The following is a 22,941-nucleotide window of genomic DNA, read 5'->3' on the forward strand; positions in this document are numbered from 1 at the left end:
ACAATAGCCACACTTTTGGAAGCATGAGTTAGTTTGTTAGTGCTCTGGTCTTAGCATTGCCATGCAAAGCCTCAGATTTTCACCTTGTCTGTGAGCCTATTCTGCTGGGATTTCCACAGTCATTAGCCAGCGATGTTGCCTTCCACCCATAACCCACTCATGCTTTTTCCACTCTTTCTTTCATTTTTGGTTACTGCAGACAATCCATTAGGGAGAGCTGCCCAATGCCTTCTGGTTGGTAGAGTTAGAAGCCCTCTGTCTGGGAGTATCCTGTGTCTGTGATTAATTTTTAGTAGTAGCATCATTTATTACACTTCTATCCCACCCTTCTTCCATGGTGAAACTCAAGTGGCTACATGGGATTCCTTGGTGGTCTCCCCACCAAGCACAGACCAGACCCAGACCTGCTTAGCTTCAGCACGGGGGCTGTGTCATGGGCCTTCAGACCATGCCCTGAGACCAGTTAATATGGATGCAGGTGTTTGCATGTGGGGAGGAGGACAGAGGACCCATCCTCCACCCATCACTTTTCCCACTACAAACCACTCTCTCCCCAGCTTCCTCTCTTCCTGCTGAGCTACAAGACTGAAAACCATTCTTCTGGGGGGAGGAGAGGTCCTGAGCATTCCAGCTGTATCTCATTGCTTACCTTCTTTATCTATTATTCTTGGATCATACTCATTGCCAAAGGTCCGAATCTTTAGCACAGCTTCACGAAAGGCTGAATGTCTAGAATATACCATTGCATCTAAAACACAGATAGGGAGCACTCAGCGAGGCAAAGGTGGGCCCAGCAGTGATTTCGTCTAGGTGGCTGCCCAGGACAGCACACTGTAGCTGGTGGTATTTCTGTGGCTCCAGCAAGTACCAGGAGCATCGTCTTCCCCTGAGATTAAATCTACATAAACCAGGCTATCTAAGTAAGATCTGGATGAAGAGGTAGTGGGTAACTGGGGGAAACATTTTCTCTGCGTTTAAAACAATGTGCTCCTCCCTGCCTCCCTCCCCCTATGAGCAGGAGTGGAGAAGGGCCAGAAAGAACAGCTTGATGGATTCAAGAGTTGATGAGAAAAGGAGAGTCCCTTCCCCTTAGTTTTGGTAATTCTAACAACTTGGACTATAGAACTTTCCAGAACTTGCTGAAAATTGTCATTTCCCCCATGCGCTAAGCATGTAAATGCATGTTTGGGGGGGTTTGCACATTTCTGCAAGTGAGAATTTGTGCAAATGCAAATTTACATAAATTTGGGAAACTGGGAAAAATCCAATTCTGTCAATGAACAGAGAATGGAACAAAAAGGCACCCGACAATCCACAAAATGCAGATGGAACGGATTTTACAAAATCCATACAACTCTAGTTAGATGTGTCTGAGCAGATATCCAAGGGAGCACTGCAGTGCCACTGATTTCAATAGGAGAAACCTAGCCACAGCCTTGCCTCCCTTACTGAAAAAAGTGAGCTTTAATGGGGCTGGGCAAAGGCTGGATCTTGCTCTCTTTTTTTCAAGGAGTTCTTCAAACCAAAGTAACATCAGCCAGGCTAATTTTAAATGCAATGTGAATCCTACACACACACGTGCACACTCACACACACACCCTGCTCCCCTGGAAGAATTTTACTTACAGAGAGTGACCATCATAACTGCACCAATAAATGAGAATGTGATCATGGCATAGGCTGTTAGGTGACCCATGGGACTTTGAAAGAAGGCTTTGATCTTACCCAGAGGATTTTTTCCTTGGAAGACAAAATGAAAGGAAACTGTGCTTCAACCATCAGTAGTCAACATCTCACCATTGTCCCCGTAAATAAGGCTTTCATATTCTATAGCAACCGATCTGGATTAGTAAGCAAGGATCCGCTCCCTACGTCTCTTGGGCTGGATGCTTCCCTGCCAGCTGCCTGGACGCTGGACCCTTGCTAGGCTGAACGGGCAGAGGGAGCTGGAGTGAAAAACCTCACACAGTGAGGACATTTATCTCCCAGCGTTCAGTAGGGCACCTTTTCCCCATGCTGGCTTGGGGATTATGGAAGTTGTAGTCTACCACATCTGGAGGGCATTAGGTTGGGGGAAGACTGAGATAGGCCTGGAGTGAGAGACTGGATCAAGAATCAACATGGTTTGCAGCCTACAACACTCAGCCCACAATGTGGATTACAAAGGGTCATGAAACAGCCAGCCCCAGAGGGCGGATTTAGACTCCACATCTTTATTCACCCTTTGGGCCCAGTGGATCTCCTGGGTCCAAATTGCTTCACAGGCTTTTGTTTGTTCCAGATGCTCCAACCCTTCCCATTTGTTCCAAACCCTCCAACCCTTCCCATTTGTTCCACACCCTCCAACCCTTCCCATCAACTCCCCCTGCCTGGATATTCCTCCTCTGTGCATCAAACTACTTATTGTGTGCAGCATACATACCCTTATCACCGGGTTTCTTCACTTCACCTCCTGGCTCTGCAAGATAATAACAGGTGTTTACTCAAAACTAGAGTTGGGCCACTTAGTTTTTCAGGTAAACAAACCCACTAATAGCAATTAAAAAACAGTTATGAAGGGAGAAAGCCAGCGGGGAGGTGGGGGGAGGGCTATTCAGTGTATCACAGTGAGTGCCATATGTATGACTATCTACCTGCTGGACAGAAGTCGTGGGTATTTGCTCAGAGTACTGAGCTCCTGGCTCTCAGGAAACAAGTTTGTTCCCTTGAAGCCAAGGTTCATGACCAGGAGAAGCTAAGAGAGGCAGTTGTTGTTCAGTTGTTCAGTGGTGCCCGACTCTTTGTGACCCCATGGACCATAGCATGCCAGGCCTTTCTGTCTCTGTGCTCAAGTCCATATTCATTGCATCAGTGATGCTATCTAGCCATCTCATCCTCTGCCATCCCCTTCTCCTTTTGCCTTCAATCTTTCCCAGCATCAGGGTCTTTTCCAGGGAGTTTTCTCTCCACATTAGGTGGCCAAAATACTTCAGCTTCAGCTTCAGTATCTGTCCTTCCAATGAGCACTCAGGGTTGATTTCCTTGAGGATGGACTGATTTGACCTCCTTGCAGTCCAGGGGACTCGTAAGAGTCTTCTCCAGCACCACAGTTCGAAAGCATCGATCCTTCGGCGCTCAGCCTTCCTTATAGTCCAGCTCTCACAACCATACGTTGCTACTGGGAAAATCATCGCTTTGATTATACGAACCTTTGTCGGCAAGGTGATGTCTCTGCTTCTTACTATGCTGTCTAGGTTTGCCATAGCTTTCCTCCCAAGGAGCAAGCGTCTTTTAATTTCATGGCTACAGTCACCATCTGCGGTGATCTTGGAGCCCAAGAAAATAACATCTGTCCCTGCTTCCATTTCTTCCCCTTCTATATGCCAGGAAGTGATGGGGCCACATGCCATGATTTTAGTTTTTTTAATGTTTCAAACCAGCTTTTGCACTCTCCACTTTCACCCTCAACAAGAGGCTCTTTAGATCCTCTTTGCTTTCTGCCATTAGGGTGGTATCGTCTGCATATCTGAGGTTGTTGATAATTCTCCCAGCAATCTTAATTCCGACCTGTGATTCATCCAACCCGGCGTTTCTCATGATGTACTCTGCATATAAATGAAATAAGCAGGGCGACAATATACAGCCTTGTCGTACTCCTTTCACAATTTTGAACCAATCAGTTGTTCCATGTCTGGTTCTTACTGTTGCTTCTTGACCCTCGTACAGGTTTATCAGGAGACAGGTCAGGTGGTCTGGTACTCCCATCTCTTTCAGAATTTGCCACAGTTTGTTGTGATCCACACAATCAAAGGCTTTAGTGTAGTCAATGAAGCAGAAATAGACATTTTTCTGGAATTCTCTTGCTTTCTCCATGATCCAGTGAATGTTGGCGATTTGATCTCTAGTTCCTCTGCCTCTTCGAAACCCAGCTTGTACTTCCGGTAGTTCTCTGTTCACATACTGCTGAAGCCTAGCTGAGCTATTTAAGATCCTAAAAGATGATGCTGTTAAAGTGCTGCACTCAATATGCCCACAAATTTGGAACACTCAACAATGGCCACAAGACTGGAAAAGGTCAGTTTACATTCCAATTCCAAAGAGAGGCAGAGAGTATGGTAAATGAGTTCTCCTTTTGCTTTAACAAGAAGATGCCCATTCAGATTAAGAAAACTCCCTATTTAGAACTTGCAGTGGTCTTTTGTCTCAAGAATGAATCATAGAATCATAGAATAGTAGGGTTGGAAGGGGCCTACAAGGCCATCGAGTCCAACCCCCTGCTCAATGCAGGAATCCATGTCAGAGCATCCCTGACAGATGGCTGTCCAGCCTTGTCTTGAATGCCTTCAGTGTGGGAGAGCCCACTACCTCCCTAGGTCATGGGTTCCATTGTCGTATTGCTCTAACAGTCAGGAAGGTTTTCCTGATGTTCAGCCAGAATCTGGCTTCCTGTGACTTGAGCCCATTATTCTGTGTCCTGCATTCTGGGATGATCGAGAAGAGATCCTGGCCTTCTTCTCTGGGACAACCTTTCAAGTCCTTGAAGAGCGCGCTCATATCTCCACTCAGTCTTCTCTTCTCAAGGCTAAACATGCCCATTTCTTTCAGTCTCTCCTCATAGGGCTTTGTTTCCAGTCCCCTGATCATCTTTGTTGCCCTCCTCTGAACCCTCTCCAGTTTGTCTGCATCCTTCTTAAAGTGTGGTGCCCAGAACTAGACACAGTACTCAAGATGAGGCCTAACCAGGGCTGAGTAGAGGGGAACTAGTACATCACATGATTTGGAAGCTATGCTTCTATAAATGCAGCTCAAAGTAGCATTTGCCTTTTTTGCAGCCACATCACATTGTTGGCTCATATTCAGCTTGTGAGCTACAATTCCAAGATCCTTCTCGCTTGTAGTATTATTTAGCCAAGTATCCCCCATCTTGTAATTGTGCCTTTGGTTTCTCTTTCCTAGGTGCAGAACTTGGCATTTATCCCTATTAAATTTCATTCTGTTGTTTTCTGCCCAGCACTCCAGCCTATCAAGATCACTTTGCATTCTGTTTCTGACTTCCAGGATATTATCTATCCCACCCAATTTTGTGTCATCTGCAAATTTGATCAGCCTTCCCTGCACCTCCTCCTCCAAGCCATTAATACAAATGTTGAAGAGCACTGGGCCCAGGACTGAGCCCTGCAGTACCCTGCTTGTTACTTCTCCCCAGTTTGAGAAGATCCCATTGATAAGCACTCTTTCAGTCCGATTCTGTAGCCAACTGATAGCTGTTTCATCTAGCCCACTTTGAGCTAGTTGCTAATCGGGATATCATGGGGCAGACAAAATGGTCAGACAAAAGTTACTCTGCAACAGGCCTTAAAGCAGTGGTTCTCAACTGATGGCCCATGGTCTACTGGTGGTCCATGGTGACTTTTTCAGTGGTCCACACGAATATATAACTGTATAAAATTAAATATAGAAATCATTGTCAGAGGTAGTTTGTGGGTATCTATGTTAATACAGTTCGAATAAAACATTTTATAATCAGCATGTTTACACAATTTAACCTTCTTTACAGGAGGGAAACAGTGCAATAGAATGACGTGCTCTTCTCCCATTATGTACTTTTGTACACTTTCATACAATGGAAGTGCCACTTAATGGCTGTGCTGCAACAAAAATTTGTTTTTGGCAGGAAGGTGGGAGTGACTTGTCTAGATATGTGTGGCTTGTGAGTGTAGCTCCTGCCATTGTGCTGAGTGTCATTCGTTCTGTGCTAAATGTGCTGTTTTAGTTTCCTTATAAATGTCAGTACAGTTGGATGAATCAATCAGTGTCGCATTGTGCTCTCCGCTACTGGTATTCACACAATATATGGTTGAAGGAGACTTCAAAGATGAGTTTCTTTTTTGTAAGACTCTTGGTACCATCGCAAAGGCTGAGGATGTGATGGAAATTGTTAACAATTTAACAATTTCTTTGAAGTGCATGGTCTGGATTGGGTTACCACTGATGGTGATCAAATCACTGATGGTGCACCTACCATGTTGGGCTCAAGATCACTCCAAGCATTGGTGAAACAGCACGCTCCAGTGGCAATAGGAGTTCATTGCTTCATTCATAGGGAAGCTTTGGCATCATTAACATTGCTTGGTCAACTCAACACCATTTTCAAAGGGTTGGTGAAAGTGGAGAATTACATCAAATCATCAGCTCTGAACACCAGGCTGTTCAAAAGATGTTGCCAGGACATGGGTTCTGACTTTGATGTGTTGCTGTTTTACAGTTCTGTATGGTGGTTGTCAGCATGGAATGTGCTCAATGGAGTTTTTCAGCTGAGAGAGGAGTTGGATTTGTTTCTCCAGTCTCAAGGGAAAGAGGAATTCTGAAATGTGCTGACGCAGTCACGTTGAGAATGTGTGTATCTTGTTGTTATTTTGGAATCTTGAACAAACTGAATCTTCGGCTGCAAGGGAAAGGTGTAAATCTGTTCTTTCACCATCAAGGCTTTTCTTGACAAACTGGATCTGGATGGCAAGAGACAAAGGTAATAATTTGGTTCAATTTCTCTGTGTGGATGCCATGCTCGGGAACAAGGAAACCATTCAGATGCAAATTCTCAGTCATTTACAGAAGTTGCAAGACGAATTCCAACTATACTTTCCAGAGGTGGACAGGACAAAGATGGATTATATTTCATCAGAAATCCATTCACAACAGATGTGAATAGTGTTCCAGAGGACCTGTAGGAGGAATTCTTGGATCTGAAAAATAATTTTGAACCCAAGACGCATGCAAGCAGTCTACCATAGAGAAATTTTGGGCCAGCATGACCGGGAATTATCCAAATCTGTCAGCACATGAAGTCAGATTTATTTTGCAATTTGCCTCAACTGTGTGAGATGGGATTTTCATGTTTGTTGCACATTAAGTCCAAATAGAGGAATAGGCTTGCAGTGGAAAGCGATATTTCTTGTGCATTATCAAGTACCACTCCAAACATTGAAAAGCTTGTCAGTGAGAAGAGAATCCAAATATCTAAGAAATAAATTTCACACTAAAATGTGTTTGCTCTTCATGTCTCAAGAAAAATAAATAAATAAATAAAATGAGGTGGTCCACAACATTTTTTTGATTACCCTGGTGGTCTGCGGACTGAAATGATTTAAGAACCACTGATTTAAGTGAAAGGCAGAGGTGGGGCTGGATTCTAAAACGCAAATCCACTCTTTTGGACCAATAGTTTTCTGCTTCAACACCAATTTCAAGTAAACTGATGAGGCACAGAGATAGGCAATGCCCCAAGACCCTAAGACCCCGAGTAGAAGGCAGAGGTGGGAGTCTGAGCCCCAAATGGTGAACCACATCTTGCCCCCACAAAACACAACAAACTGGTGATGCTCAGAGAAACACAAACACACACTGGCAATACACATGCAGGCAAAGTGCTCACACACACACCCCACCAGCACCCACCACAGAAAAAGGCAAAACACACACACACCACAGGCAAAGCCTGTCCCCCCACTCCACGCCCCTCTCTCACCTGCAGGCCACTCCCTAGACCCCAGCTAACCTTTTGCTTTGGGGGGATGGTTGGACTGCAGCCAGTGCCACCACAAGGTCTCCCAAACCTGTGGCAGGAGAGCACATGCATACCAACGCTCTCCTTTGTGGCCGGGCCCCCCATGTTGGTGCTGCCATTGTTGTTGGTGCTGCATCGTCAGAGCTGACACTCCCACCCCCCACCGCCACCATGCCCTCACCCCTCCATCCCCACCCCTCACCCCACAGCTGTTGCCTCTGCCACCACCTGCCATCCTCAGAGCATGCCAGAGGGCGGCCTCTCTGAAGAGCCACGTCAGCTGCTCTGGCCATGGCTAGGCCCATGCCTGGACCTGAGGGGCTCCTGCCTCAGAACCAGGCAGTGAGAGTAGGGCATGCCAGGAGATCGCCTGGACCACACTCCCCCACACTGCTAGCTGCCTGAGGCAGGAGATTCACCTGCCTCATGAGGGGGCTGGCCGACCCTGCTGCATCCACCCACCATGTCTATTTTCTAAGGATGTCTCTGGGGTCCAGGGGAAATCAAGATGGCAGTAGAGGCCAGCACTGCATTTTGCCACATGCAAGCCTCCAGTTAAAAGGGAAAAAAGTATAGAAATTAAGGTATCTAATGGAATAACATAACCATAAAGAGGGAAAGAGAGCCTGGCAGGCACCAAGAGAAGATTCAGCAGGCATACTGATGCCAGCGGGCACCATATTGGAGGCTGCAGCCCTAAGTCCTTATGCAGCCCAGTGATTTCAGTGAGGAAAGCAAGGCTGTTGTTAAAACAATGATCAGTCATACTTAAGCAATGTGGTGTAATGTATTCATTGAATGAAACACTTCTGAATGATTGCCCCATCATGTTTTAGAGTAGGGATGGGCAGAAGATAGATTCCTGGAAGTTTTGGGACTTGCCCCAAAGCCCCTGCCAGCATGGCCAAGGGTCAGGAATGCTGGGAGCTGAAGTCCAGTCCCACAGTGCGGATTGCCAAGGGTGCTGAAACAGCCAGCTGCAGAGGGTTGGGTCAGACTCCACATCTTTATTCCTCCTCTGGCCCCAGTGGATCTCCTGGGTCCAAATTGCTTCACAGGCTTTTCTCCTCATTCCACCTATCACAATTTGTTCCAGACCCTCCAACCTTTCCCATCAACTCCCCCCTGCCTGGACATTCCTCCTCTGTGCATCAAACTACTTATTGTGTGCGGCATACATACCCTTATCACCAGGTTTCTTCTTTGCACCTCCAGGCTCTGCAAGATAACAAGAGGTGTTTACTCTAACCTAGAGCTGGGACAAACGTTCCAATGAGAACTGGGAGGAGGATTGGAGGAGAGTTTTGGGGGGAGATGAAAAGGATGGTGGAAGAAAAATCATGACATTTTCAAATGGGATGAAGGCCTTGTTGGATTAAGCAACCACCATTAGTTAAAGCCCACTGTGAGGTGGGGGAAACAACTGGTTGAAAAGCCACTAAATGGTTCATGCATGCAGGGAGTTGGGGTGCTGGTTTTGGTTTCCCTTTTGCCTACCTACTTTGCCTGCTTTGGCTCTAACAAGCAGATGCCTCTTCAGATTAAGTACAGTCCCTGTTTAGACCTTGCACTGGTCTTCTCTCTCAAGAATGGTCAGACAAAATAGTGGCCTGTTACTCTGCAGCAGGCCTTAGAGGAAGATCCTGCCATTTGGGGTGAGGACCGAACGAGGGAATGGCTCTTAGGTGTCTTTCCACGCTTCCCTTTACCTAGCTAACCCAGCCCCCATGCAGTAACTCCCTCTGGCTGGAATCCCTCTGTTGGAACAGTGGCACCCCCACACCCGCCCTACACAGCCAGCAGCCATGGCCTAAGCCGGGGTGCTCAACCTTTATGAGTCATTGGGCACGTCTGGAATTTTGAGAGTGTGTCATGGTGCTCTCACAAAATGGCTGCCATGGGAAGAACTTGCCCATTCATAAAATCGCTACCATGGTGGGTGTGGCTGCTCAAAAAATGCCCATTTCTCAGAAGGCCCATACACTAGCTCAACATCTACGGTCCTCCTCCAGGTATCCACTCCAAGGGAGGCTCGGAAGACTGCAACAAGGGCCTTCTTGATGGTGACCCTCCAGTAGTGTAATGATATCCCTGATAGGGCCTGCCTGGCGCCAACATTGTTACCTTTTCAGTGCCAGGTCAAGCCTTTTCTCTTTTCCCAGACATTTGGCAGCATGTCATGAGTTTTAATTGTTCCTGGGTTTGTTTTATGGTTTGGCTGATTGCTCAAAGTTGAATTTAGATATATCTTGTCTCCATGGGCTCTCCCACACTGGAGGCATTCAAGATGAGGCTGGACAGCCATCTGTCGGGGATGCTCTGACTTAGATTCCTGCAATGAGCAGGGGGTTGGATCTGATGGTTTTATAGGCCTCTTCCAACCCTACTAGTCTATGATTCTATGTATACTGTCTGTTTTTTATGTTTTTCAATTTTGCATATTGTATTTTTAATGTTTTTAATCTTTGTAAATCACCCAGAGAGCTTTGGGTATGGGTTGGTGCAGACATGTTATAAATAATAATACTTTTTTAAAAGGCAAACTGGTGAGATTAAGAGAAAAGTGACTTGCCCACACATCTAAGTAAAAGGCACAGGTGGAATCTGAGTGCCAAAACACAAAACCACTCCTTTGGCTGATGCTGACTTTGCAAAGGGAGCTTGGCCAGGACAGAGGAAAGATGGGAAGCAAAGAGAGGAACTGCAGGTTTGCCAAAGCTGGGCTAGCAGCACGGGGAGAAGAAAGAGGAGGAAGCCGAATGGTTGCAGCAGAACACTCTGCCTGGCGCTTCACGCACTGGAAGCTGAGAAATGGGGACGGAGCCCACAGCGGGAGCTGGACAGCCCAGGCTTAACTCCCTACCCCCATCCCTGACACTCTCAGGGCTGAAGCAAGCAAACAAGCATGCAAGCAAGATGGCAGAGGTCAAGGGAGCAAAAGGGAGGCCTGTGGGTAGAGACACTGGGTTCTTTTATTCCTCGTAAGAGACAATAATAGAGGGAGAAACTTACTTCTTTTTGCTGGTGCAGGAGGTTTTTTGGGTGCCATTTTATCTTCTTACTCCGAGTGGCATCTCATCCTGTGTTCATTCTGTGGGACCATATAATGTTAAAATAACACCTCAAGGCAAAGCTTTAAAATACTAGCCACAGTGGGTTTGTCTTATGCAGCACCGGCATTAATACAAATCCTCTAACATTTTGCTCCCACTACATCCTTAGCCACGGTACTGTCTACTGCCTGGGCACCCAGAGAGGGCTGCTACTTCCTGAGTGGAGTAGTCCAGTTGGAACCTTTAGCGCAGGGGTGTTGAACCTCTTTCAGCCTGGCGGCCAAATGCCCTTTTGGAGAAGCTCTCAGGGGGCCCATTCGAGTGGTGGGCAGGGACTGAAGGCACGAGGGGTAGGGCCAAAAATGCCCACATGCTGTCGCTTTAAGCCCTTACGGCCAGGAACTGAGCTTTTGGACAGGCATTTCAACCATTTGAACGGAGGAAAAAAACTCACACCATCTGGGAAACCACCAAACGATTGGTAGTCAGGGGAAAGGGGATGGGGCATGGCTCTCTGGGGAACCCTGGAGGGTGGATTGGGACCCGGGCCTGAGGTTGTGCAGTCCTGCTTTAGAGTCATTGCTTGTTGACTTCACGCCTCCTTTGCCTCCAGAAGGTGTCAACCTCAATCTCTTGTTTCATCTATTTAACGTTCTCTGGTAATAAGACTGGGAAAGATCTCTCTCTGCCAAAGATCCTAGAGACCGGTGGCTGGTCATATGAAATCACATCGGGCTAGAACCATTATTCTGACGGCTTCATAGGAACCATTTTGCCCTCCCGGCACTGCCTGTGTGGATACCAGGACACCTCGGCCGATGTCTGTTCTCTCTGCCTCACCTCTTCCCTCCCTACTCAGGTCTTTCCTTCAACTGCCTCAACCTCCTTTCTCTGTGACTAGAACATTCCACAACTCCTCCCATTCAGTTGATGCCGCTCCTCGATTGGCTGCCTGCCTGCCATGCCCAATCAGCATTCCAGCTGGGAGCCATTTTGCTCGGCCTCTCGGTCGGAATGCCAGGGAAAGACGGAGCAAGACGTCCCCGGACTTTGGGGGTGTTTCTAGGGAGGTGACGTTGAGCCCCGGGGGGAGCTGGTGGCAGGGGACGGCACCAGTGGGAGAGGCAGGGCTGTGGAGCCAGGACTGAGATATGCTTCGATGGAAGCCCTGGCTCTGGGTTTGTCAGAACTGCCCCCTCTGTTCAGTCGTACAGTAACACTGTTTTGCTCCACCTTCATTAGAATTATGAAATCACAGACTTGGAAGGGGACTCAATGGTCATCCAGTCCAACCCCTGCCGATGCAGGAAATTCACTACTAAGCATCCCTGATATGTGGCCATTCAGCTTCTGCTTAAAAACGGGGAAGGAGAGTCAACCCTAGGGAGGTAGTTAGCTCTCCCACACTGGAGGCATTCAAGATGAAGCTGGACAGCCATCTGTCACGGGTGCTTTGACTTAGATTCCTACATTGAGCAGGGGTTGGACTCAATGGTCTTATAGGCCCCTTCCAACCCTACTATTCTATATTCTATGAACCCCCTCCCCAGACAATCTGTTCTACTGTCACATGTCTTACACCAGGAGTGGGAGACCTCTGGCCCGTGCGCCAAATCCGCCCCCCCCCCTAAGGTCCCAGTTCAGCCCTCCAGGGTGCCTCAAAGGGCCATGTCCCCTTCCCCTGGCCCCACCCCTTCCCCCACCTGCAATTTGTTTTGGTGGCTTCCTGGCTTTTGTGCAGATCCCCCACACACACATTCTAAGAAGTGGAAATGCATCTCCTCTGAGCGCAGAGCTCAAATAGGTTGGCATTCTGGCCCCACCCCTTTTGCCTTCTGCCCCACCCACTGTGCTTTCCTCCCTGCCCAGTACTGGAACGTGGCCCCAGAGAGCTTCTCCAACACTGAATTCGGCCCTGGGGCTGGAAAAGGTCCCCCATCCCTGGTGTATTCATCTGGAAGCTCTTCTTAAAGTTTAATTAAGATCTCCTTTCTTGTAATTGCAACCAGTTGGTTCAGGTCCTACCCCTTGATGCAAAAGAAAACAAATTTGCTCCATCATCTGTGGAGCATATTTGAAGGGTCTTCCCTCCAAATATTTGAAGATGGCTGTTGTATTGCCTCTCACTCATCTCTTCCCCTTGCTAAACATAGTCCTTCAACCTTTCCTCCTAGGATGTGGTCTCCGGGCCCCTCACCATCTTTGTTGCCCTCCTCTGGACATACTCCAGGTTGTCAATATGTGCCAGATTTTTAGAAAATAGCTGATTTGCTATATTGGAATTGCTGGGAAGTCTATCTAGAAATTGCTAACCCACCACTCCCAAAGCAGTATAAATATTCTTGCTAGGAAATGCAAATGCCAGATGTTTAATGATACGTAATTAAGAATAAGTTTAAAATATAGTAATCGTATTAAAGGGAAGACAACTAAACACACAAGCAGGTTCACAAGTAATTCTGGTTAACTGGCATAAAAAACAACAACACCATGGTCAAGATGGCGTCAAGAACAGATTATTATCTAGAGGATATCTAAAAAATGAAGGATTGTAAGACTTCATGGCCAGGCCAGGAATTAGTCAAACAGTGCTAAAATGTGGAGCTTTTATTTTTAATGCAAGGACAAAAAGTGTAATTGAATTTTTCATATCAAATATAAGCAGACAACATTGTATAAGGCACAGACATCACAATATTTGATATGTAGCTTTCTAGAAATATTTCTGTACTTAATAAGTCTTGAGTAATACGTCTTGAATATTTTAAAGACATCATTCAAAATTCATCTCCAGTCTGCTCAGCTTCCCACACATCCTGATCTTAAAAACAAAACACGGAGAAGGGGTTACCTCATGACATCTTCTCTTGGACTTGAATAGAATTGTTGGTGTGGGCATCCACAGGATGAACCATAATCTCCAGATTCTTAGCTTTCCTTAAAAAGAAAAAAACAAGTCTCTAGCTCTTCCAGAACCTGAGATATGAGGCAAAGGGCTTCTTCACATGGAGTTTTTATCCTGCTGTTGAGATTGGCTACGCACGAACGTTTGTGGGTCCTTTAGATGACATTGTGAACTTCCAGGATGTCTCCCGCACTAAACGACCTTCACTCCATTTTTAAACCTATTTTTTTCATCTTTTTTCTCCTTAGAATATTATAATATTTGAAACTGAGGATTTTAGAATATGTTTTTTATATTTTTTTAAAAAATATTTTTTTATTTGTTGTTGTTGTTGTTGTTGTTTGTTTCTTTGTTTGGTTTGGTTAAAATTCACAATAAAATTTTGATTCTTTTATTTTTAACAAATTGATCAGAGATAATGAGCTATCAAATTACCGCACTTAGGTTCCGCTTGAGTTCCCTTACGAAAAAGGAAAAAAACCCGCAATAAGAGGAGCTAGGCCTCAGCGCCATCTAGTGGCTGCATAATGAAACATATAGAAGACTCAGATAAGGGGGGGAGGGGGGGAGGGGAGGGCATGTAAAGAAGAGGAAGAAGGCGTCACCCACATGCCTGATAAATGGCTATGCTCTCTAATCTGGATATTGAGAATCACCTTGATTTCATCAAAAATAGCGTCACACCGGAGCAGTGCAATCTGAGTGTCAGGGTGGAAACTGAGTCGATAGAACCCCAGAGCAGTTCTGATTCTGAGGAGGAACAGCAATCTGTAAGAGAGGAGCTTGCTCATCCCTCACAGGCACAGCAGCTGGCAGAGATTCCTCCTGCCAGCATTCCTGAGAGAGATAGTGACCCTGGCAGTGAGAGAGCGCTCGAGGGGGGCTTGCTGGATGCTCAGCACAGACGCAGGGAGCAACAAGCGATGGAGGGCGCGGAAAGGAGGCGTAGCACTCGTTTGGCGCGCAAGCAACGGTCGCATCCCAAGGACCCAAGGGAAAGAGGGAGGATCTCTCCCTAGCCCATAAGTTCAGGGTGATATCACGGGATAAGCTCCCGTGATTCTCCTTCAAACGGGGACCAACTGCCTAACCTGGAGCATAGGCTACTCTGCTATCTTTCCCCAGTGCTGTTCCTTGCTTAGTCGCTGGTGATTAGCATCTGAAAGAGTCATTAAGTTGTAAAAGGATTAAAGCCTTGAAAAGAATCCTTTTGTCTGTGTCTTGAGTTGGCTGTTGGAGTAGACTGAAAGAGGCCGCTAGGGCGCTCCTGACACTGAGCCTCAGGGAACCAATCAGCATAGTAGTCCACACTCCAGTGAAGGCACAAGTGTCCTACAGGCACGTGGTAGCACACTGGAAGCTCATGAATAAACAGCTGTTCAAGAAAGGAAAAAATGTCACGCAAACTTGGGGGATATTCTTCAACTGATCCAGGAGCCTGGGAGGTCATTTACACCTCTAAATACCAAGAGATAGGAGACAGAAGAAATACCATCAGCATGCCTGTGGTGGCTATTAAATCATCTCAATTTCATTCAGCACTGGCCATTATCTACGAAACAAGAAATGTGCAGGGAGCGTTCGGGGTGAGTCTTCCCCTATTAGCAGGACTGCATATGTATTCCCTGGGCTTTGATACAGTACCTCACCTTCAGTTGGGCCTGTACTCCCCGGAAATTGTTCCCTCATTCGCCCACCAGTTGATCCATAGCCACCACTGCCTCATGCGGTTTTATCTGCAGGCGGCTCTCCTTCTGTCAGTTGTGGGGTTGGAAGGGCCTTCTCCAGCACCAACTGTGCAATGCGTCCTCCCTGCTCAAAAGAATAAGAATTTGGGGATAGATGGTGCAAAACAATTTTCAATTCCCCTTGATAATCTGGATCAATCACTTCTCCCAGTAAGGTAATGCCCTTGGTGGCCAGACTTGATCTGGCTGCTAGATGCCCATACGTGCCAGGAGGAGTCTGGATTCTAATTCCCACTGACCGTGTGGCAGTTTCACCTGCATCCAGCTCGAACACACTCGGAATGCGTATGTCGAGGCCTACCGCCCCAGGGGTGCTTTGAACAGGAATGCAAGCACCAGGCAACAATTTCCAGACCCTCAATCCACCCACTTTTGGTGGAGGAGGTGAATTCACCAGCCTTCCCATAGGCGAGCTTCCCCCTGGGAGCCCCCTCTGGTTGAGTAGGTGGACTCCCTCATCTAAATGTCTGCGCCATTGCCTTAAATCTGATTTCCCAGTCGACAATTTTATCTGCTTTTTCAACAGGCCATTCACTCTTTCTACTAAACCCATGGCTTGTGGATGGTATGGGATATGGTAGGTCCAAGTCACTCCTGTATTCTCTGCCCATGTTGGGATGTCTTTTCCTTTAAACTGGCTTCCATTGTCACTCTGAATCTCTTGTGGCATGCCGTACATTTTCTCCAAGGCCCCTATTCCTCTTACGGTGTTCTGCTGTGTTGCACGGGCATATGGGAAAGCCTGAGTCACTCCACTGAAGGTGTCCACACACACTAAAGCATAGTGGGCTCCTTGGTCCTTGGGCATGGGACCGATGTAGTCAATTTGCAAGATTTGCCCAGGCTTGGCTCCCCAAGCTATGTGTCTCTAATTTTTCTGGCCAGCTATTTTATGCTGCTTGACCTTGCTACAGACAGGGCAATTTTGGACCACTTCTTCTATATCTTTCTTGGTTAGTGGCAAGCTCCTTTGTTTGGCCCATTCCCAGGTAGAGTCCCCCACCCCTGGTGCCCACAGCATGTGTAAGCCCAGTCAGCTAGGGCTGCTTCTACCCCTCTAACTTTCACAATATCATCAGCTTCTATGTTACCAAGTGGGGATGTCCCAGCATGGGAATCCACGTGCTGCACATACACTCCACCCTGGCATGCTACGCTACATATTTCTTGCCACATGTCTGCTCCTCAAACTTGCCGGCCATGGGGAGCCCAGCCTTTGGCCAACCTGTTGGGTATCCACATAGTAGCTCCTTTGAACACTGCCCATGAGTCTGCGTAGATGTACAGGGGGCCTTCTTTCCTCACATGCAATTGCCATCCAGATGGCTCGTAACTCAGCCCACTGGCTGGACTGGCCCGGTCCTTCATCCCAGGAGAGGGTTTGGTCTTCTGGCTGGTATGCCCATCGGCCATCCCACCCGAGCCACTTGCCGACCCATCAGTGAGCCAGACTTGCTGCTGCTCTTCAGGTGGGAGCTGGTCCAGCAGGTGAGCTTCTTTGATGGGTGAGCTTGGGACCAGCAGATCCTGTTCTGTTGCTTCACTGTGGTCAGCTTCCCATGTGACACCTCCAAGATAGGTCGCCATCTGATCGCTGATGGGTGATGCCACTATGTGGCTCTTCTGCTGCAAGTATATTCTCCACTTGGCCAGCGTTGGGTGCTGTGCTGTTCCTGTTCACTCCAGCCGGGCATCTGCTACCCAATTGGCGATAGGGTACTGAGTCTTCACTTGCACCCGCTGGGGTCCTGTGGTCCACTGCATTTCTAGCAGTGCCTGATACACAGTGCATTTTGTTTCTCCAGGGGGCTATAGTTCTCTGTGCTCCCTTCCACCCGGCAGACCAGAATCCAAAGGCCTTCACTTGTTCTGTGCATTACGCTGCCATAAGCCCCCTGCCATCCCTTCCTCGGTGGCAAGGACATCTAGCTCAAAAGGCTGGTTCAGCTCTACTGGGTCCAGTCTGGCATGTTCACGCACTAGCTGCTTGGCTGCTTTGAAAGCATCATCCTGCTTCTCCCCCCATTCCCACACAGCTTTCTTCTTGCATAAGTTGTGGAGGGGCGTATGGTTTGTGCCAGCATGGGCACAAAGGGCCTCTAAAATCCCAGCAAACCCAAAAATGTAGCTGCTTTTTGTCAGTAGGTGGCGCAGCTCCCTCAATTTTGTCCAGTGCTCTGGAATGACTCTTTGCTGCCCATCCCAATAGATGCCCAGAAATTTTGCACTCTCTGCTGGGCCTTGACCTTTTTCCAGATTCACTGCGCAGCCTCAGCTTCCGAGGTGCTGCACAATGGCATCCAAGGCCATTCGGACCTCGCCACGGTCATTCCCAGTTATCATGATGTCATCAATATAATGATACATACGCACTGCCGGTGAGAGTGGCGCCTCTGCCAAGTCCAGTGCTGCCATTCCGTGGCCTATCGTGGCGCTACGGATGTAACCCATTGGCAATACTTGAAAGGCATGCTGCCTCCCCTGCCACTCAAATGTGGGCGGATCCTGACTTTCAGGTGCTTTGGGTATTGAGAAGAAGGCATTAACCAGGTCTAACACAGCATACACAGTGTCATCATTTTTTGCCAGATCTTCTCCCAGGGTCACCATGTCGGGGACTGCAGCATGCAAGGGGGGGCACGCTGATTTAGGAGCCTAAAATCCACAGTCATCCTAATGGGCCCATTGGGCTTGACCAGGGGCCAAATAGGGCTGTTAAATGGGGAGGTGGCAGGGCGCATGACACCTGACCACAACAACTCTCGCACCGTTCCATCTGTCCCTTTCAACCCTCCGGGGAGTCGGGTCTGCCCTGGCTCTGCTGGAGGCGGCAGCACCACAGGCTGCCATCTGGCTGAGCCACGCAGCACTGGCTTCACTCTTCGGACGTAGTGAGCCCTCCCAGACTGGAAAGTGCCAAGGTCTGTATCCACCATATGCCCCGGAGGAAGTCCACACCTATGATGTATCCAGGCTGTGGGGTTATCACTACCCACACCTTGCAAGGCGGGCCACTTCCGATTCTTAGCTTGACTCATGTCCAGGCTCCTTGCACAGTTTTGCCTCCATATCCATCTATGAGGATGGTCTGGCCCCAATGCCGCTGTGGGTCCCCATGAATCAGTGTCACTTCTGCCCCCGTGTCCAGCGCGGATCATAGATGGATCCATATCCATCTATGAGGATGGTCTGGCCCCAATGCCGCTGTGGGTCCCCATGAATCAGTGTCACTTCTGCCCCCGTGTCCAGCAAAGCTATCCCATGCTAAGTATTCTTCTCATTCCACTAAATTTGTAAGGGCGCATGAGGCCGTCGGTCCCCCACCCCTGTGACTTTTCTCACCTTTGTGCTAGTGGGGAACTGGCCTTCCCGTCACTGGGGTCTTGGGGGCGTCCACTTTGGCAAGTCTGACAGGTCAGGGTAGATGCCAGCTGAGCGCTTCCCCTTCCGGTCTTTCCTGCCACCTGGGGTCCCTCCTGCCTCCTCAGGAGGGGCGGTGGGGGTCAGGGGTTCTGACTCCAAGGTGAACTGCTTGCTCTTGTGCAGCTGTGTCCACCTTTCCAGGAGAACAGCGTTAGGGTGCTTGTCTACTTCGTCGTTGGGCTCCCCTGCCCTGATGAGGTCTCTCCACATTTGCTTGAAGAAAACTCAGGGCCCCCGAGGTCTTACCTTCTTTCTCGCCGACTGCTCGTGCTCGGGCTCACCTCCCATGGCCTCTCTGGTCCTTCTGCTCCATTTGGGGGTCCAGCTGGTCCAGCTGGCTGAGCATAACGCCTACATTCCAGACAGACTGCCCCACTGCAGCTCCGAGTATGCCCAGGAGAACTCCCTTATACTGGGGGGGGGGGCATTTCGGAGCAATGTCATCCACATGCCAGCCGTGAAAAATTCCTGGCCGGGTCTGGAAAAAGCATTTCCATAGCAGGCAGCCAACATTCCCAGTTCCCACAACTGTGCTTGTGCTTCTCCTAATGCCCACCAGGGCTGTGTGGCAGCGTCAACTTCAGTGGAATCTGGCCATGCCTGGCACATAGCATTTCTGATCCAGTCTATCAGACTGTGTACACCTTGCATTGTGGGGGCCATTCGGAGGATTTGCCATAAAGCTGGCTGGGTGGTGACCCCACTGAGATTTATCATTTCCTCCCCCGTCAGCTGCACAGAATCTCTCCCTGTATCCCAAATTCAGACTAGCCAGCACAAGATGGATTCCCCTCTTTTCTGCTAATACTGTTGCTGCAGGGCAATTATTACTTTAGGATGCAGTTCATCTGGCCCTGGAGATTTGAACTCAAAGTAATCAGGTGTTCCTTGACCATATACCTGTCTATCTCAAGCTGCAATCCTGCCCCTTCAGCCTGTGCTTCACCTTTGCCCAGGGGGTTATAGACCCCCTTTTGGGAGAAGACTGAGCCAAAGTAGGCATTGAGCACCTCTGCCTTTTCTTTGTCATCTGTTAATATTTTGCCATCCTTCTTTCATAGCTGAGCCACCATTTCTTTCCTCTGTCTTTTACTATGCATGTAGCTGAAGAAAGCCTTTTTGTTGCTTTTAGCATCCCTCGCTAACCTCAGCCCATTCTCAGCTTTAGCCTTCCTGACGCCATCCCTGCAATTCTGTGCTACCTGCCTGTACTCTTCCTTTGTTGCTTGGCCTTCCTTCCACTTCCTATATGTGTCCTTTTTTGTTTTCAGGTCATCTCTAAGCTTTTTGTGAAGCCACATTGGCTTCTTCCATTGTCTTCCACCTTTTTGTCTTGTTGGAACTGTTTGTAATTGTGCCTTGAGAATTTCCTTTTTAAAAAACTCCCACCCATCTTGGACTCCTTTTCCCATTAGAGTTGCTTGCCATGGGACCTTACTTATCATTGTTCTGAGTTCATTAAAATTGGCTTTCCTAAAATCCAGGGTACGTGTTTGGCTACACTCGGCTTTTGCTTCCGTTAGAACCAAGAACTCAAGTACAACATAGTCACTTTCCCCCAGAGTTCCCGTAACTGCTACTTTATCCACTAAGTCATCTCTGTTGGTTAGGTTCTAGTCAAGGATAGCCGATCCTCCAGTTCCTTCCTCCGCTTTCTGTAGGAGGAAGTTATCAGCAACTCAAATCAGGAATTTCTTGGAGGGGCCATGTGTCAGGATTGATTCTGAGCGCAGGGAGATAGCAGCTCAGATTCAGAAGAGGAGCAGCCAGAACTGGGGGAGGCATTTTCACAAGCCAGTTCAGAAGTCTCAGGTTACCAACTCCCAGATGGCTGGGCATGAAGCTTCCTCCTTACCCCTCCCCCCGAGAAGTAGGGAGCAGGAGCAGGAGGGGATTGAGGACTGTGACCTAAAAGATGTGAGCCAGAGCTAAGAGGAAAACATCAGGGGCTGAGCTCAGATGGTTGACCAGGTTAGCGATGCGTGAGAGGCTACGCAGGGAAGCATCACGCAAGGGGTGGGACCTCCCTCCCTAAGTTAGCCTAGCCAGATGGCGTCCCTTTCAAACTGTAGGGAACTTTCAGTCATCCCATTTGAATCCCCTGGAGGCATTCCTTTGTAGCCAGAGAGTCTTCGAGGATTTGCATCTGTAATGAACCTGTGAATAATGAATTAAAGGCATGAGACTGAAGCCTTGCTATTTGTGTGTCGGGGAGTGCTTAAGGATAGAGGGGGCCAAGGGATTTGTAACACCGTGTTTTGCAGAATTTGTCTCCCAGAAAATATTGGGGAAATTGAAATCCCCCATTACTACTACATCATGCTTCCTTGAAACATTGGCTATTTGCTTTTCAAAAGTTTCATCCTCGTCTTCTCCTTGATTGGGTGGCCGGTAGTAGACTCTGACCACCATGTTCCTTTTATTCTTTGCTCCATTTATTTTAACCCAGATGCTCTCGATGGGGCTACCAAGCTCCTCCTCCTGTATTCCTGTGCAGAGATATGTATTTTTAACACATAGTGCAACCCCACCTCCCTTTCTGTTCCTCCTGTTGTTTTTGAACAAGTTATATCCTTCAATTGCTGTATTCCAGTCATGGGAGTCATCCCACCAAGTTTCAGTTACACCTATCAAGTCATAGTTTCCCTCCTGTATTAAGAGTTCCAGTTAATTCTGTTTGTTTCCCATACTCTGGGCATTAGTGTATAGATATCAAAGACCATGTGCTTCATGGTCTGGCTTTCTTCCTACATGTTTGTGAAGACTATTATTGGGCACTATTAGAGCTGTTCCCTCCACTGCGGTGCATGAGCCTTCGTCCATTGTTTCCCCCAACTTTACGTCTCCCTTCCTGTAGCATTCAGTTTAAAGCCCTCCTTGATGAAGTTCTTCATGCTGTGGCCAAACACCTTCTTCCCAGCCTTTGTGAGGTGCAACCCGTCCCTTGCCAACAGTCCGTCTTCCAGGAAGTATAGCCCGTGGTCCCACAATCCAAATCTCTCTTGTCGGCACCACCTTCGTAGCCAGTCATTCACCTGGAGTATTTTTTGTTCCCTTTTTATCCCTCTTCTAACTACTGGAAGGATGGATGAGAAAACTCTCTGGGCCCCAAAGTTATTGAGTTTCCTTCCCAAAGCTTCAAAGTCTGATGTGATCTCTTCGTAGCTCTGCTTGGCAGTATCATTTGTTCCCACATGGATGAGAAGAAAGGGATACCTGTCACTGGGCTTTATGAGTGTAGGCAACCCTTCAGTCACGTTTCTAATCCACTCTCCTGGGAGACAGCATACCTGGCGAGTCCATGGGTCTATGCAACATACTTGGGTTTAGATCCCATGCAGCAAGGAGTCTCCCACTACTACTACTCTTCTCTTCTTGTTGTTGCAGGCCTGGGTTTCATCGCCTCTGTTTGACTGACCTTCTGCCTCTTGCTCGCTCTCCTGTGGGGTCCCCTGTGATTCTTCCTCTGCAGGCTGTTCTCCAGTCTCATCCGCAAGTACCTGGAAGCAGTTCCATAGCTCCGCTGCTTCCACTGATGCAGACTGGCTTCTAGTTCTTCTGCTCCTTACTGTCACCCTTTCCCAAGGAGTTTCCTCTCCTGCATTTTTCCTCACCTCAGCATTGTCCTCTTCTGCCTCAGCTTGCTGTTGCTCTTCTAGCGTCTGTTCTTCGCTTTGCTGCTGTAGTTCCACTGTTCTGTCCAAGAACTCTTCATGTTCTCTTATTCCCTGGAGGGTCAACACTCGCCACTCCAGTCCTCCTACTTTTTCTTCCAACAATGAATGAAAGCCAAGAGCATTATGGATCTCTACATCTCTCTAACACTACTAGTAGCTTGCTTACAGGCCTGGGGCCCTACAGGGGGGGTCAGGGGACCAGCTCCCATAGCCCGCTATCCTGGTCACTAGAAGGGCTTCTGACTTCCCTCTTGCTGCGGAGGAGTGGAGGGATGGGCAGAGCCATCCATCATGTTACAGGAACCAATGATCAGGGGAGGGGAGGGGACAAGGGGCCAGCAGTCACCTTCTGTCCTGATTTTTCTGTGCAGCTCTGCCCAGCCATGAAAAGGTATAGAGCGGAGGGAAGCACTATGAGAGATGCCTGTATGCAGTGCCAGTCTAAATCCCGGAAAGGATTCGGAATCAAAAGGACTGGTTTGTGGTGGTATAAAATGCCAGCTGTGAAGAGAGCCAATGTTTGCAGATAAAGTTCATTGTTATCATACCCACATTGTAGGAGGCAGGGCTGTGCTGAGAAAGTGCGTGTTAT

This window comes from Heloderma suspectum, chromosome 5, assembly GCF_057233095.1.
Source record: "Heloderma suspectum isolate Gila_16-S chromosome 5, 16-S_ref, whole genome shotgun sequence".
Lineage (NCBI taxonomy): Eukaryota > Metazoa > Chordata > Lepidosauria > Squamata > Helodermatidae > Heloderma > Heloderma suspectum.